Raw genomic sequence first — 16025 nt, forward strand, 5'->3', positions numbered from 1 at the left:
GAATGAAACGTTTGGGAGAGTTATTTTTGGAACAAACATGATCCAGAGGACTTGGAGTGGACGTCAAGAAAGAAGTGAGGAGGCCACGAGGCAGGGAGGTGCGCCTGCCCCCCTGGGCGCGCCCCCCACCCTTGTGGGCCCCTCGCAGCTCCACCGACCTACTTCTTCCTCCTATATATACCTGTATACCCCAAAACATCCAGGAGCACCACGAAACCCTATTCCACCGCCGCAACCTTCTGTACCCGTGAGATCCCATCTTGGGGCCTTTTCCGGTGCTCCTCCGGAGGGGGAATCGATCACGGAGGGCTTCTACATCAACACCATAGCCTCTCCGATGATGTGTGAGTAGTTTACCACAGACCTTCGGGTCCATAGTTATTAGCTAGATGGCTTCTTCTCTCTCTTTGGATCTCAATACAAAGTTCTCCTCGATTCTCTTGGAGACCTATTCGATGTAATTATTTTTGCAGTGTGTTTGTCGAGATCCGATGAATTGTGGGTTTATTATCAAGATCATCTATGAACAATATTTGAATCTCCTTTGAATTCTTTTATGTATGATTTGTTATCTTTGCAAGTCTCTTCGAATTATTAGGTTGGTTTGGCCTACTAGGTTGATCTTTCTTGCAATGGGAGAAGTGCTTAGCTTTGGGTTCAGTCTTGTGGTGTCCTTTCCCAGTGACAGCAGGGGCAGCAAGGCACGTATTGTATTGTTGCCATCGAGGATAAAAAGATGGTGTTTATATCATATTTCTTGAGTTTATCCCTCTACATCATGTCATCTTGCGTAATGCGTTACTCTGTTCTTATGAACTTAATACTCTGGATGCATGCTGGATAGCAGTCGATGTGTGGAGTAATAGTAGTAGATGCAGAATCTTTTCGGTCTACTTGTCGCGGACGTGATGCCTATATACATGATCATGCCTAGATATTCTCATAACTATGCACTTTTCTTTTAATTGCTCGACAGTAATTTGTTCACCCACCGTAATACTTATGCTATCTTGAGAGTGCCACTAGTGAAACCTATGGCCCCCGGGTCTATTTTCCATCATATAAGTTTCCAATCTATTTTACTTTGCAATCTTTACTTTCAATCTATATCATAAAAAATACCAAAAATATTTTTCTTATTATCTCTACCAGATCTCACTTTTGCAAGTGGCCGTGAAGGGATTGATAGCCCCTTTATCGCGTTGGTTGCAAGGTTCCTATTTGTTTGTGTAGGTACGAGGCGACTTGCGTGTAGTCTCCTACTGGACTGATTCCTTGGTTCTCAAAAACTGAGGGAAATACTTACGCTACTTTGCTGCATCACCCTTTCCTCTTCAAGGGAAAACCAACGCAGTGCTCAAGAGGTAGCAAGAAGGATTTCTGGCGCCGTTGCCGGGGAGATCTATGCCAAGCCAAGTCAAGTCAAGACATACCAAGTACCCATCACAAACTCTTATCCCTCGCATTACATTATTTGCCATTTGCCTCTCGTTTTCCTCTCCCCCACTTCACCCTTGCCGTTTTATTCGCCCTCTTTTCCATTCGTCTCTTTTCGCGTGCTTCTTGTGTGTTTGTGTGTTGGATTTTTTGTCATGATGGCTCAACACAATACTAAATTGTGTGACTTTTCCAATACCAACAACAATGATTTTCTTAGCACTCTGATTGCTCCTATTACCGATGCTGAATCTTGTGAAATTAATGCTGCTTTGTTGAATCTTGTCATGAAAGGTCAATTCTCTGGCCTTCCTAGTGAAGATGCCGCTACCCATCTAAACAACCTTGTTGATTTGTGTGATATGCAAAAGAAAAAAGACGTGGATAATGATATTGTTAAATTGAAGCTATTTCCGTTTTCGCTTAGAGATCGTGCTAAAACTTGGTTTTCGTCTTTGCCTAAAAATAGTATTGATTCATGGAATAAGTGCAAAGATGCTTTTATCTCTAAGTATTTTCCTCCCGCTAAGATCATCTCTCTTCGAAACGATATTATGAATTTTAAGCAACTTGATCATGAGCATGTTGCACAAGCTTGCGAGAGGATGAAATTAATGATACGTAATTCCCCTACACATGGTTTGAATTTATGGATGATTATACAAATTTTTTATGCCGGATTGAATTTTGCTTCTAGAAATCTTTTAGATTCGGCCGCGGGAGGCACTTTTATGGAAATCACTTTAGGAGAAGCTACTAAACTCCTAGATAATATTATGGTTAATTATTCTCAATGGCACGCCGAAAGATCTACTAGTAAAAAGGTTCATGCGATAGAGGAGATTAATGTTTTGAGTGGAAAGATGGATGAACTTATGAAGTTGTTTGCTAATAAGAGTGTTTTTTCTTATCCTAATGATATGCCTTTGTCTACTTTGATAGAGAATAATAATGAATCTATTGATGTGAATTTTGTTGGTAGGAACAATTTTGGTAACAACGCTTATAAAGGAAACTTTAATCCTAGGCCATATCCTAGTAATTCCTCTAATAATTATGGTAATTCCTACAACAACTCTTATGGACATTTTAATAATATGCCCTCTGATTTTGAGACTAGTGCTAAAGAATTTATGATTTCTCAAAAGAATTTTAATGCTTTGCTTGAAGAAAAATTGCCTATGATTGATGAGTTGGCTAGGAACGTGGATAGAATTTCTCTTGATGTTGATTCTTTGAAACTTAGATCTATTCCACCTAAGCATGATATCAATGAGTCTCTCAAATCTATGAAAATTTCCATTGATGAGTGCAAGGAAAGAACCTCTAGGATGCGTGCTAAGAAAGATTGCTTTGTAAAAGCGTATTCTTCTAGTTTTCATGATAATAGGGATGAAGATCTAAAAGTTATTGATGTGTCTCCTATTAAATCTTTGTTTTGCAATATGAATCTTGATAATGATTGGACTGGAGATGAGTCAACTTTAGTTAAAAGGCGTCCCAATGATTCGGAGTTTTTAGATCTTGATGCAAAAATTGGTAAAAGAGGGATTGAAGGGGTCAAAACTTTACATAGCAATGAACCTACTATTTTGGATTTCAAGGAATTTAATTATGATAATTGTTCTTTAATAGATTGTATTTCCTTGTTGCAATCCGTGTTCAATTCTCCTCATGCTTATGATCAAAATAAAGCTTTTACTAAACATATCGTTGATGCTTTAATGCAATCTTATGAAGAAAAGCTTGAATTGGAAGTTTCTATCACTAGAAAACTTTATGATGAGTGGGAACCTACTATTAAAATTAAAATTAAAGATCATGAATGCTATGCTTTATGTGATTTGGGTGCTAGTGTTTCCACGATTCCAAAAACTTTGTGTGATGTGTTAGGTTTTCGTGAATTTGATGATTGTTCTTTATACTTGCATCTTGCGGTTTCCACCATTAAGAAACCTATGGGAAGGATTAATGATGTTCTTATTGTTGCAAATAGGAATTATGTGTCCGTAGATTTTATTGTTCTTGATATAGATTGCAATCCTACATGTCCTATTATTCTTGGTAGACCTTTCCTTAGAATGATTGGTGCAATTATTGATATGAAAGAAGGAAATATTAGATTCCAATTTCAATTAAGGAAAGGTATGGAACACTTTCCTAGGAAGAAAATTAAATTACCTTATGAATCTATTATGAGAGCCACTTATGGATTGCATACCAAAGATGATAACACCTAGATCTATTCTTGCCTTTATGCCTAGCTAGGGGCGTTAAACGATAGCGCTTGTTGTGAGGCAACCCAATTTTATTTTTGTTTATTGGTTTTTGGTTCTGTTTAGTAATAAATAATTCATATTGCCTCTGTTTAGATGTGTTTTTATGTTTTAATTAGTGTTTGTGCCAAGTAGAACCAATAGGATCTTCTTGGGTGATAGTTGTTTGATCTTGCTGAAAAAGACAGAAACTTTGCGCTAACAAAAATAATTGTTAAAATTAACCAGAACGTGATAAAATACTAATTAATTTTGCAGTAGATCAATATACAGATTGTCTAGGTTTTCCTAGTTTTTAAGAAGTTTTGGAGTTCCAGAAGTATTCGAACAAATCAGATTCCTACAGACTGTTCTGTTTTTGACAGATTCGGTTTTTCGTGTGTTGTTTGCTTATTTTGATGAATCTATGGATAGTATCGGAGGGTATGAACCATAGAGAAGTTGGAATACAGTAGTTTTAACACAAATATAAATAAAGAATGAGTTCATTACAGTACCTTATGGTGGTGATTTGTTTTCTTATACTAACGGAGCTCATAAGATTTTCTGTTGAGTTTTGTGTTGTGAAGTTTTCAAGTTTTGGGTAAAGATTTGATGGATTATGGAATAAGGAGTGGCAAGAGCCTAAAATTTGGGATTCCCAAGGCACCCCAAGGTAAATTTCAAGGACAACCTAAAGCCTAAGCTTCGGGATGCCCCGGAAGGCATCCCCTCTTTTATCTTCGTCCATCGGAAACTTTACTTGAGGCTATATTTTTATTCACCACATGATATGTGTTTTGCTTGGAGCGTCTTGTATGATTTGAGTCTTTGATTTTTACTTTACCACAATCATCCTTGCTGTACACAACTTTTGGGAGAGACACACATGAATCGGAATTTATTAGAATACTCTATGTGCTTCACTTATATCTTTTGAGCTAGATAATTTTGCTCTAGTGCTTCACTTATATCTTTTTAGAGCACGGTGGTGGTTTTATTTTATAGAAATTATTGATCTCTCATGCTTCACTTATATTATTTTGAGAGTCATTTAGAACAGCATGGTAGTTTGCGTCGGCTATAAAATTAGTCCTAATATGATGAACATCCAAGATGGGTATAATAAAAACTATCATATAAAGTGCATTGAATACTATGAGAAGTTTGATACTTGACGATTGTTTTGAGATATGAAGATGGTAATATTAGAGTCATGCTAGTTGAGTAGTTGTGAATTTGAGAAATACTTGTTCTAAAGTTTGTGATTCCCGTAGCATGCACGTATGGTGAACCGTTATGTGATGAAATCGGAGCATGATTTATTTATTGATTGTCTTCCTTATGAGTGGCGGTCGGGGACGAGCGATGGTCTTTTCCTACCAATCTATCCCCCTAGGAGCATGCGCGTAGTACTTATTTCGATAACTAATAGATTTTTGCAATAAGTATGTGAGTTATTTATGACTAATGTTGAGTCCATGGATTATACGCACTCTCACCCTTCCACCATTGCTAGCTTCTCTAATACCGCGCACCTTTCGCCGGTATCATACACCCACCATATACCTTCCTCAAAACAGCCACCATACCTACCTACTATGGCATTTCCATAGCCATTCTGAGATATATTGCCATGCAACTTACCACCATTTATTATGACACGTTCCATCATTGTCATATTGCTTTGCATGATCATGTAGTTGACATCGTATTTGTGGCAAAGCCACCGTTCATAATTCTTCCATAGATGTCACTCGTGATTCATTACATATCCCGGTACACCGCCGGAGGCATTCACATAGAGTCATATTTTGTTCCAAGTATTGAGTTGTAATTTTTGAGTTGTAAGTAAATAAAAGTGTGATGATCATCATTATTAGAGCATTGTCCCAAGTGAGGAAAGGATTATGGAGACTATGATTCCCCCACAAGTCGGGATGAGATTCCGGACGGAAAGAAAAAAAGGCCATAAAAAAGAGAAAAAGGCCCAATCAAAAAAAAGATGAGAGAAAAAGAGAGAACGGACAATGTTACTATCCTTTTGCCACACTTGTGCTTCAAAGTAGTACCATGATCTTCATAATAGAGTGTCTCCTATGTTGTCACTTTCATATACTAGTCGGAATTTTACATTATAGAACTTGGCTTGTATATTCGAATGATGGGCTTCCTCAAAATGCCCTAGGTCTTCGTGAGCAAGCGAGTTGGATGCACACCCACTTACACTACAGGAAACAGCTATTTTGCCGTCTGCCACGGCGGACGGCAAAGGCTCGAACGGCGGACGGCAAAAGGCTCCGGCAAAGTAGGCTACGGTAAACAGGTCCTTTGCCGTCTGCTTTTTATTGCAGACGGCAAAGAGTCCTTTGCCTACAGCGGCGGACGGCAAAGAGGAGGGACGGCAAAATACCGGACGTACGCCAGCGTTAGTCCGTTAGGCGGCTAACGGCGGCCTTTGCCGTCCGCCAGCGGACGGCAAATTTGAGCGCCTCTTTGCCGTCCGCCAGTTGACGTCAGCAATGCGTCAGCGCCCGCTGTTTTTTGCCGTCTGCCACGGCGGACGGCAAAGGCAAAGTCTTTGCCATCAGCTTAGCTTTGCCGTCCGCCACGGTAGGCAAATTTGCCAAATGGCCCATCTCTCAGGAAGCACAGGTGGGCGCCACGTGCCCCCTTTGCCGTCTGCCACCGATGGCAAAGGTGTCTTTGCCGTCCGCGGCGGACGGCAAAGAGCCTGCACTGCCTCTTTTTATTCTGTTTTTCTTATATCCAACAATTATCACAGGAAATATATCACAGCAAATATATCACAGGAGCCAGCACATATATATCCAACATAATAAATATCCAGCACATATATATCCATACATACATAGTAGGTTGCACATAGTTCCATCGATCCATACATATTACAATATGCAAAGTTTCATCATAGCAATCTAGTTTCATCATAGCAAGCGAGCAGAATACAAGAAGTGCATCAAAGGAAAAAACAAGCAATCCATCATAGAAAGCTGGCTTCCGTGAAGTGAACGAAACCTGCAAAATGACAAATAAGAAAGTTAGAAAAAGAAGACTAGAAGAAGAATTAGACTAGAAGAAAAAGAATAGAAGAAGAAGAAGAAGACTAGAAGAAGAAGTATATGCCATTTATTAGCTAACTTAGGTGAACTGGATCATTTATGAGCTAAATTAGTTGAAATGGATCGTTTATGAGCTAACTTAGGTGAAATGGATCGTTTATTAGCTAACCTAGGTGAAATGGATCGTTTATGAGCTATCTTAGGTGAAATGGATCGTTTATGAGCTAAGTTAGGTGAAATGGATCGTTTATGAGCTAACCTAGGTGAAATGGATCGTTTATGAGCTAACCTAGGTGAAATGGGTCGTTTATGAGCTAACCTAGGTGAAATGGGTCGTTTATGAGTTAACCTAGGTGAAATGGGTCGTTTATGAGCTAAGTTAGCTAGTTAGGTGAAATGGATCGTTTATGAGCTAACCTAGGTGAAATGGATCGTTTATGAGCTAACCTAGGTGAAATGGGTCGTTTATGAGCTAACCTAGGTGAAATGGGTCGTTTATGAGTTAACCTAGGTGAAATGGGTCGTTTATGAGCTAATTATGCAATTTTTGACATAAGTTAGCTAAGTACATATCGTTTTAGAGCTAACTTAGGTAAAATGGATGGTTTATGAGGTCAGTAAGCTTATTAAGTCATTTTGGAGGAAAAGAAGCTAACTCTAGGTCATTATGGTAAGCATATTGGAGGAAATAAAGCTAAGTCTAGGTCTTTATGCATTTGTTAAGCAAAACACTAGAGAAACTTACCGTGATCAGGGAGGTGTAGGAGCGGGGTGGCTAGTGCCGCTACCTGGAGAAGGATCGTGCGATGCGTTTCTGGAGTTAAGCTGCACCAAAGATCATTTCCAATGTCTCGTTAGCATTACGACACTCAAATGTTAAGACTAGCAAGTAATGTCCATTCAAATTAAACTCACCGTGCTCCCAGGAGCAATCACTGGCATCGGCGGAGCGGGCTGACCGGACTTCTCGCACACAGACTGCACATTTGGTTTTCAGAACAGAGTCATACTAGTTAGTAATGAGACTCAAATGTTAAGACTAGCAAGTAATCTGCAGAAGAAACTTACCACAAGGAGCTCGTACATGGCCCTTGCCTGCATGTCATTCCGTGCCCTCTCCTCCTCCATCATCTTTCTCGTCCTCTCCTCCATCTCCCGCTGCCTCTCCGCCGCCTCCGCCAGAAGTTTCTCCGTTCTATCTCTCTCAGTCTGTATAGCAGCCTGCAACACCACTCACATGACCATTTGTAATCATTGATGGAAGCGCACACAATGTAATGGAGAAAGATAACTGAGTACGTATCACTAACCTTGATGGCGAGTTGCACTGGCCGTTCACGAGGCCTTATCTCAGGAGCGGAGCTCGACTGGCGCGCCTTGATCTCCGGGAGAGTGCTAGGACAACGGATAAGTCCATCTCCAATGGCTATGGAGCCATGGGACCTCCCGCCACCAGATATCATCACCAGCTCTGGATCAATGGGACCCTGGCTCGGGTTAAAGTCCTCCCCTTTCCTCGCCTTCCCCTCATCTCTATATCTCACGAGCTTGTTGTGGGAGGAGATGTTGGTGAAGTTGTTTGCATCATCGAGGTCAGACTGAGAGAAAGCCTTGACTTTCTTGAAAGAGCCAGTGTGGGCCATGGCATACAGGTCGTACACCTCTGGCACCTTATCCGCCTTATTGTAGCGTGCCTGAAAGAGAGAAACAATGAAAATTAGTAATTAAAGGGCTCAAGCTAGCATGATGAATGAATTGCATGAATCATGAAGCAAACCACATACCCAGTTGCGCCCGAACTGATATAAGTTGGAGCTGCCTTGATGGTGTGGCACACCTTCCATTTGGGCACGTTTGTCCTTGGCCTCGTTGTGGAGGGCTAGCCATTCTTTTGAGCACCACTCATCGACCAACACCTCCCAACAATCCATCCGATCCGCACACCATCTCGGAGGCGCCTAAGTTAGCAAATAGAAACTTGAGCGCTACGGCTAAGAATTACTAAATGAAGGAACTTAAGTAGAAGGCCTTAAGAATTACCTTCATGTACTGCTCCTTACTCAGGAACTTATCGCGGCACGCCGGCTTGGTCTTCTTGATACCACGCAAGGCGTAGTAGTCTCGAACAGCCTGCACCCGAGCCTCGTGCCGTAAGTTCTGGAGTAGGCGCTTGCAGACGTTCTGGATAACATTTGCCGCGTCCTCCTCGTATCCCTCCTCACACCTGTAGAATGTCTGCAATCAAATGAGACAATATTGATTAGTACAATTAATAACTAGCTAGTTGAAGATTTTGAAATGTGTAAAGGAGAAATTACCCAGAACGTCCTGATCACCATGTCTGCCCTCGTGTCGCACACGACACCGTCGATAATGACATCCGGCGGGGCCGGGGCAGCCACGTAGTGCTCCCAGCTCAACCCAAGCTCTGGAAGCCGACCCTCACCAGGCAACGTGACAAACCCCGGGAAGTTTTGCCGGCAAAGAACTCCAAGGACGGAGTTGGGCCGGCGGACACTATGATGGTGGTCCCAACCCCTGCAGCATGACAAGGCCAACGCATTAGTTATTTGAAGAAACGTGAATGCAGAAGGTACAAAAATATTAAATGCACTTACGTACCTCTCCCCATCAGGGAAGATCAACCACCTCTGCTCGCGGGTCGCCGGCACGGACGGGAGCCGTGTAGCACCACGCTGGTAGACGGTGCCACCCTCCTCCTCAAGATCAGTCGGCTCCCCGCCATCATCAGCATGGCCACTCGGCTCCTCGGGCTGATCCGGCCAGGTACCCCATCCGGACGTGTGCTCCTCCGGGGTCTCGTGGGCCGAACTCTCGTGGGCCGAAGGCCAGTCGACCCGAGGCTCGTGGGCCCAAGACCCGTGGACCGGAGGCTCGTGGACCGGAGTCCGTGTAGCCTCCTCCTCGGACGAGTCCACCCTAGCAGTCACGTGCTCGGGTGAAACAGCTGGGGGTGGCGGCGAGGAAGGCGCCGTAGCAGTCACCCTACCTCCTCTCCCGCGACCACGTGCCCCACCTCCTCTCTTCCTACCTCGTCCCCTGCTGGGCACCGCGGTCGACGAAGAAGGGCCCGGCGGTGTGGACATACTGTCCAGCAACGCTCGGCGGAGAGGTGCGTCTGGAATCGAAGACCTCAGACCACGCGCCGACGAAGAAGGGGCCTTGGCGCGCTCCCGACCAGCGCCCACCATCTTTCAACACCTGCCATGACAAACAGTAAACGAAATTAGTACAACATAAAAAAAAGACCGACATGAATAATAATATGTGTATCACTTAAGTGTATCATCATCAAGTACAACATTAAAAATTTAATACCTGACACTACTAATAATCTCGATCAGTATCATCAATAAATGCATAATCATCATCATCACTATAATCAATGACGGGCTCATAGGGTTCAGTGGCATCAACATGTGCAAGGCCACCTTGACGTAATCGGTCAAGCAATGACAGGTCATCCGCAGCAGTAACCTCTTCTTGTTCCGGCTCTTCTTGTTCCTCCTCTGGGGTGATGTCGGATTCACTGTCGCTGTCTACTTCAATGTTTTGGGGTGAAGTATAGCGGTTCTTGAAACGCTTTTTGGAAAGACGTGTCTCTTGGAAGAATTCTCCTTCATATGTGTCTGGGTTAATGTGAGGTTCATAATCCTCTTCCTTTGGGGGAGATAGTCTAGCACGTGGCGGCACTTCATAAACGACATCCCAACCTTTCAGATTTGGATTAGTTTGGCAGGCCCACGGTAGATAGAATACTTGGGTCGCCTGTTGAGCCGTAATATAGACATCAGGAACATCTAAATGGGTGCTTTGGTTGATTTCAACTAGCCCTATATGTTCATGAGTCCTTCTAGTCTCCTTCGGCTGAAACCAATAACATTTGAAGACTACGACATTCGGTGGGTTTTCACCATAGAATAGAAGTTCATAAATTGCTTCAACTCTCCCATAATACTCGGTACCTCCTTCGCCGATAGCAGATACACAACAATTTGTAGACTTTCGGTCGGCCATAGATAGCTCTTTGCCATAGGTACGAAAGCGATACCCGTTGATGTCGTATTTGTCAAATGAACGGACCTTATAGTCAAAACCATTAGCGACTTGTCTCAATTCGGCGTCCATAGACTCTGAATTAGCCTACAAGTTTAATATGAAAGGATTGTTGCATTACGCACAAATTAGCGAATGAAACCGGGATAGCCGCCTACAAATTAGCCTACAAGTCTAATAGAAATTACCGTTTGTTTGAACCAAGAGATGAAACCGGGATAGCCGCCTCCTTGCTTTGCGAGAAGCTCATACTCTTCGACAGAATCCTTTTGGATCACCGCTCCATACGAGAATAAGGCGACGTATCGACTGTATGAAATATCCAGGAATAAGAGCAGTTCAAAGGAAATAGAAGTTGCGAAACTATGTACCGAGAACTTACTCGATGTACGGCCGCACTTCTATCAGGTTGTTGAAGATATACAACGAAATGGTCCGCCATTGTTCGTTATCCAAAGATACTGGATTTGAAACACTGGCTGGTGCGAGATTCCCTTTGAATAGGCTGAGGTTGGATCCACCCTTTTTAGGGTCGTCAGCATTGTACCGAGGCTTCGGATTATGCAAATGACGATTTTTGGCTTCGTAGTGTGCTGTCACGAAGTTTGCCGCCTCCTCAGTGATGAATGCCTCAGCCATCGATGCTTCAATTCTACGTTTATTTTTACATTTTTGTCGAAGCGTCTTCTGCATCCTCTCAGTTGGGTAGCACCAACGATTTTGCACGGCCCCCCCCAATCTTGCCTCGGTCGGGAGATGCAAAATCAAATGTTGCATTGGATTAAAGAAGCCCGGTGGAAAGATCTTCTCTAACTTGCAGATCAACTCCGGCGCCAACTCTTCCATTTCTTCTAGCACGCCAGGCGATAGTTCTTTCGCACAAAGAACACGGAAGAAATAGCTGAGTTCTGCCAGTACTAGCCATTCATCCTCAGGGATGAAGCCACGCAACATCACCGGCATTACCCGCTCAATCCATATGTGCCAATCATGACTCTTGAGACCAAATATCTTCAATTTATCAAGACTGGCTCCCCTCTGTAGATTCGCTGCATACCCATCGGGGAACATCAACTGCATTTTCACCCACAAGATAATTTCCCTCATAGCTGGCCTTCCAAGATTGAACCATGCCTTTGGCTTCGTCCAGTTCTGCTTTCCTTTCGGTTCTTTCATGTTTTGTAACGGCCTATCACATAGCGCCTCCAGATCGACTCTAGCCTTAGTATTATCCTTTGACTTCCCATCTATGCCGAACAATGTACCAAAAAGTGCCTCGGCGATATTCTTCTCAGTGTGCATCACGTCGATGTTGTGTGGGCAAAGGAGGTCTTTGAAGTAAGGCAGATCCCATAAGCATGTTTTGTGAGTCCAGGCGTGCTTAGAATTATACCCCTTGAAGTACCCTGGACGCTCTGGATCTGGCTCGAGAGCGTTTAACTGATCCAGGGTCTGTTGGCCTGTCAATGCAGGTGGTGCAGAGTTTTTGACAACTCTACCTCTGATGAAGTTCTTCTTGTCTTTCCTGAACTTATGGCGAGGATTCAGGAACTGTCTATGCATGTCGAAGCAAGAAAACTTGCGACCGGCCTGAAGCCAACGAAACTCAAGAGCTCCCTTGCATGTGGGGCACGGGAACCTTCCATGCACACACCAGCCAACGAATAGCGCATACGCCGGCAAGTCATGCGTCGAGTACATGTACCAGACACGCATTATGAAGTTCCGTTTGCTATAGGCATCGTATGTCTTGAACCCATTATCCCAGGCTTCTTGCAATTCGTCCTTAAGCGGTTGCATGTACACATTCATATTTTTCCCCGGATAGTTGGGCCCTGGAATTATCAACGTCAGGAAAATGTTCTTTCTTTGCATAATCTGTCCGGGGGGGAGATTGAGTGGAAAGACAAATACGGGCCAACAACTGTATTGGGCTGCCGTCATACCAAACACACTGAACCCATCCGTGCTGATGCCGACTCGAGGATGCCTCGGATCTGCCGCTTTGTCACCATGTAATTCATCAAACTTTTTCCACGCAACACCATCCGATGTGTGTACAATCATCAGATTCCCATCTGCATCTAGTTCGGTTCTTTTGCCCGTTTTGTGCCATGTCATCTGTCTGGCCGTCTCTTCGACCATGAAAAGACGTTGAAGTCTTGGTACGATTGGCATATACCGAAGAACACTAACGGGGATTTTGGTCTGTGTCTTCTCACCCATACCGTTGTCTACCACAACATACCTGGAAGACTTGCAAATGGGACAATAGTTCAAGTCCGCATAGTCAAGCCTAAACAAGACACATCCTTTCTCACAGGCATGTATCTTATCATAGGGCATCTTCAGTGCACGGAGGATTTTGTCCGACTGGTACAGGTTTGCAGGCATTACATGGCCTTTGGGTAGAAAGCGTCCAAATACTGTCATCATTGCATCGTAGCATTCTCTGCCCAAGTTGAACTGAGCCTTCAGAGCCATTACTTGTGAGATGGCATCCAACTGACAAAGCTCAGTGTGCTCATGGAGCGGACGTTTTGAAGACTCCAACATTTCATTGAAGGCCTTTGCAGATTCCTCCATCTCCTCGTCCGAATCCCGAGCATCATCAAAGTCTTGCACCATGTTTTCCATCCCGGTACCATGCTCGTCGGTGCGACGACGATCCACCTCAGCTCGGTCACGTTGGGCAGACTCACCATGAAATGTCCACACCGTATAATCGGGCGTAAAACCACTCTTCTGCAGGTGTTTGCCCATTTCAGCCTCTGTCCTCTTTTCCCAATTGCCGCACCGTAAACAGGGGCACCAGGTTTTCCTCTGGCCATTTGCAAATGCGGCTCGCACAAACCCCTTGGTTTTTGTGAACCATTCAGTGCTCCATTTGTTCTGACCAGTGTGACCGGTGTACATCCACGCACGATCACTCATCTTGACTTTCAGAGCTACTAGACACACAACAAATATATATATATATAATTCACCATGTATATATTCATCAGTTGATCTACTTTGTCAATTTTATTACGTCCATGCAACCTACACTCTAATAGGTAATGATAGGTCCTAATCCCACCCGAGTATGTTTAGATTGGGTTCATTTTCCCATGCTATGCTCCGGATCCTACGCAAAATTTCGGCAGCACCTCCCCGCTGTTCTCCTGATACACGTCTCTGCAATAAACAGAGAGGATGTGTACCCGGAGAACAACAGGGGAGGCACTGACGAAATTTATGCGTCGGATCCGGAGCAAAGCATATGGGAAAACGAACCCAATCTAAACATACTCGGGCTGTCCATGGATAGCGTTGGACAATTCGAAAGAATCAAGGTTATAAATATGCAAATGCATGCATATTTATAACTATGACGCTTTCGAACGGGAGACACATATTGGTTACGCATACTGATGATTCAAGACACATATGTAGCTAGCTATCAAGTTTCATCGGAATAGATCAAATAATTAATGGGGGAGGAGGACATGTCATTTGTGCTCACCCACGAACGAAGGGGCAGAGCTCGTCAAACGCACGGCGAGGTCGTCGAACACCAAACCTCGCAGCGATGAAACAACTGCACATTTAAAACTACCCGATCAACACAATTATATATGATGTTTTTCATAACAAAATCGAAAGATATATGACCTAACTAATAATTCACAAATATATGACCCCGTCGGCTTCTGGAAGGCCAAAGAACACCTTTTCGGGAGGTGTCGGGGGTCGGGGTGTCGTGTCGGTCTCGGGGTGCCGTGTCGGGGTCGGGGTCGGGGTCTCGGGTCGGGGTGTCGGGTCGGGGTGCCGGGTCGGGGTCGGGGTGCCGTGTCGGTGTCGGGATCGGGGTGTTGGGTCAGGCTCGGGGTTGGGGTCGGGGTCGGGGTCGGGGTGCCGTGTCGGTGTCGGGGTGCCGTGTCGGTGTCGGGGTCGGGGTGTCGGGTCAGGCTCGGGGTCGGGATCTCGGGTTCGGGGTGTCGGGTCGGGGTGTCGGGTCAGGCTCGGGGTCGGGGTCTCGGGGTCGGGGTGTCGGGTCGAGGTGCCGGGTCGGGGTGCCGTCTCGGGGTCGGGGTGTCGGGTCGGGGTGCCGGGTCGGGGTCGGGGTGCCGTGTCGGTGTCGGGGTCGGGGTGTCGGGTCAGGCTCGGGGTCGGGGTCTCGGGGTCGGGGTGTAGGGTCGGGGTGCCGTCTCGGGGTCGAGGTGTCGGGTCGGGGTGCCGGGTCGGGGTCGGGGTGCCGTGTCGGTGTCGGGGTCGGGGTGTCGGGTCAGGCTCGGGGTCGGGGTCTCGGGGTCGGGGTGTAGGGTCGGGGTGCCGGGTCGGGGTGTCGGGTCGGGGTGTCGGGTCGGGGTGCCGTCTCGGGGTCGGGGTCGGGTCGGGGTGCCGGGTCGGGGTCGGGGTGTCGGGGTCGGGGTTGGGGTCGGGGTGTCGTGGTCGGGGTCTAGGGGTCGGGGTGTCGTGTCGGGGTGCCGGGTCGGGGTCGGGGTGCCGTGTCGGGTCGGGGTTTTTTCCTCTTTTTTCTTTTTCTTCTTCTTCTTCCTATTCTTCCTTTTCTTCCTCTTCTTCTTTTTTCTTCTCCTCCTCCTCTTCTTCTTCTTCCTTTCCTTTTTCCTCTTCTTCTTCTCCTCCTCTCCTCTTTTTTCTTCTTCTTCTTCTTCCTCTTCTTCTTTTTTCTTCTCCTCCTCCTCTTCTTCTTCTGCCTTTCCTTTTTCCTCTTCTTCTTCTCCTCCTCTCCTCTTTTTTCTTCTTCTTCTTCCTCTTCTTCTTTTTTCTTCTCCTCCTCCTCTTCTTCTTCTTCCTTTCCTTTTTCCTCTTCTTCTTCTCCTCCTCTCCTCTTTTTTCTTCTTCTTCTTCTTTCCTCAACTAAACTAAACCTAAACCTAAAACTAAACCTAAAACTACAACTAAAACTAAATCTAAACTAAAACTAAAACTAAAAAGGACAAAAACAGAAAAAGGGGGGCTCACCTGGGGGTGGAGGAGGCCGGTGAAGAAGGGGGGCGGGGCGGTGGAGGAGGAGGCCTGGGGCGGCGGGGGGCCAGGCCCTGGTGGTGGGGCGCGGGGCGGCGGGGGGCCGGGGCAGCGGGGGCGACGGGGCGGTGGGGGCGACGGGGGGCCGGGGCGGCGGGGGCGACGGGGCGGTGGGAGCGACGGGGCCCCGGGGCGGCGGCGA

Source organism: Triticum aestivum, chromosome 6D (assembly GCF_018294505.1).
Source record: "Triticum aestivum cultivar Chinese Spring chromosome 6D, IWGSC CS RefSeq v2.1, whole genome shotgun sequence".
Classification (NCBI taxonomy): domain Eukaryota; kingdom Viridiplantae; phylum Streptophyta; class Magnoliopsida; order Poales; family Poaceae; genus Triticum; species Triticum aestivum.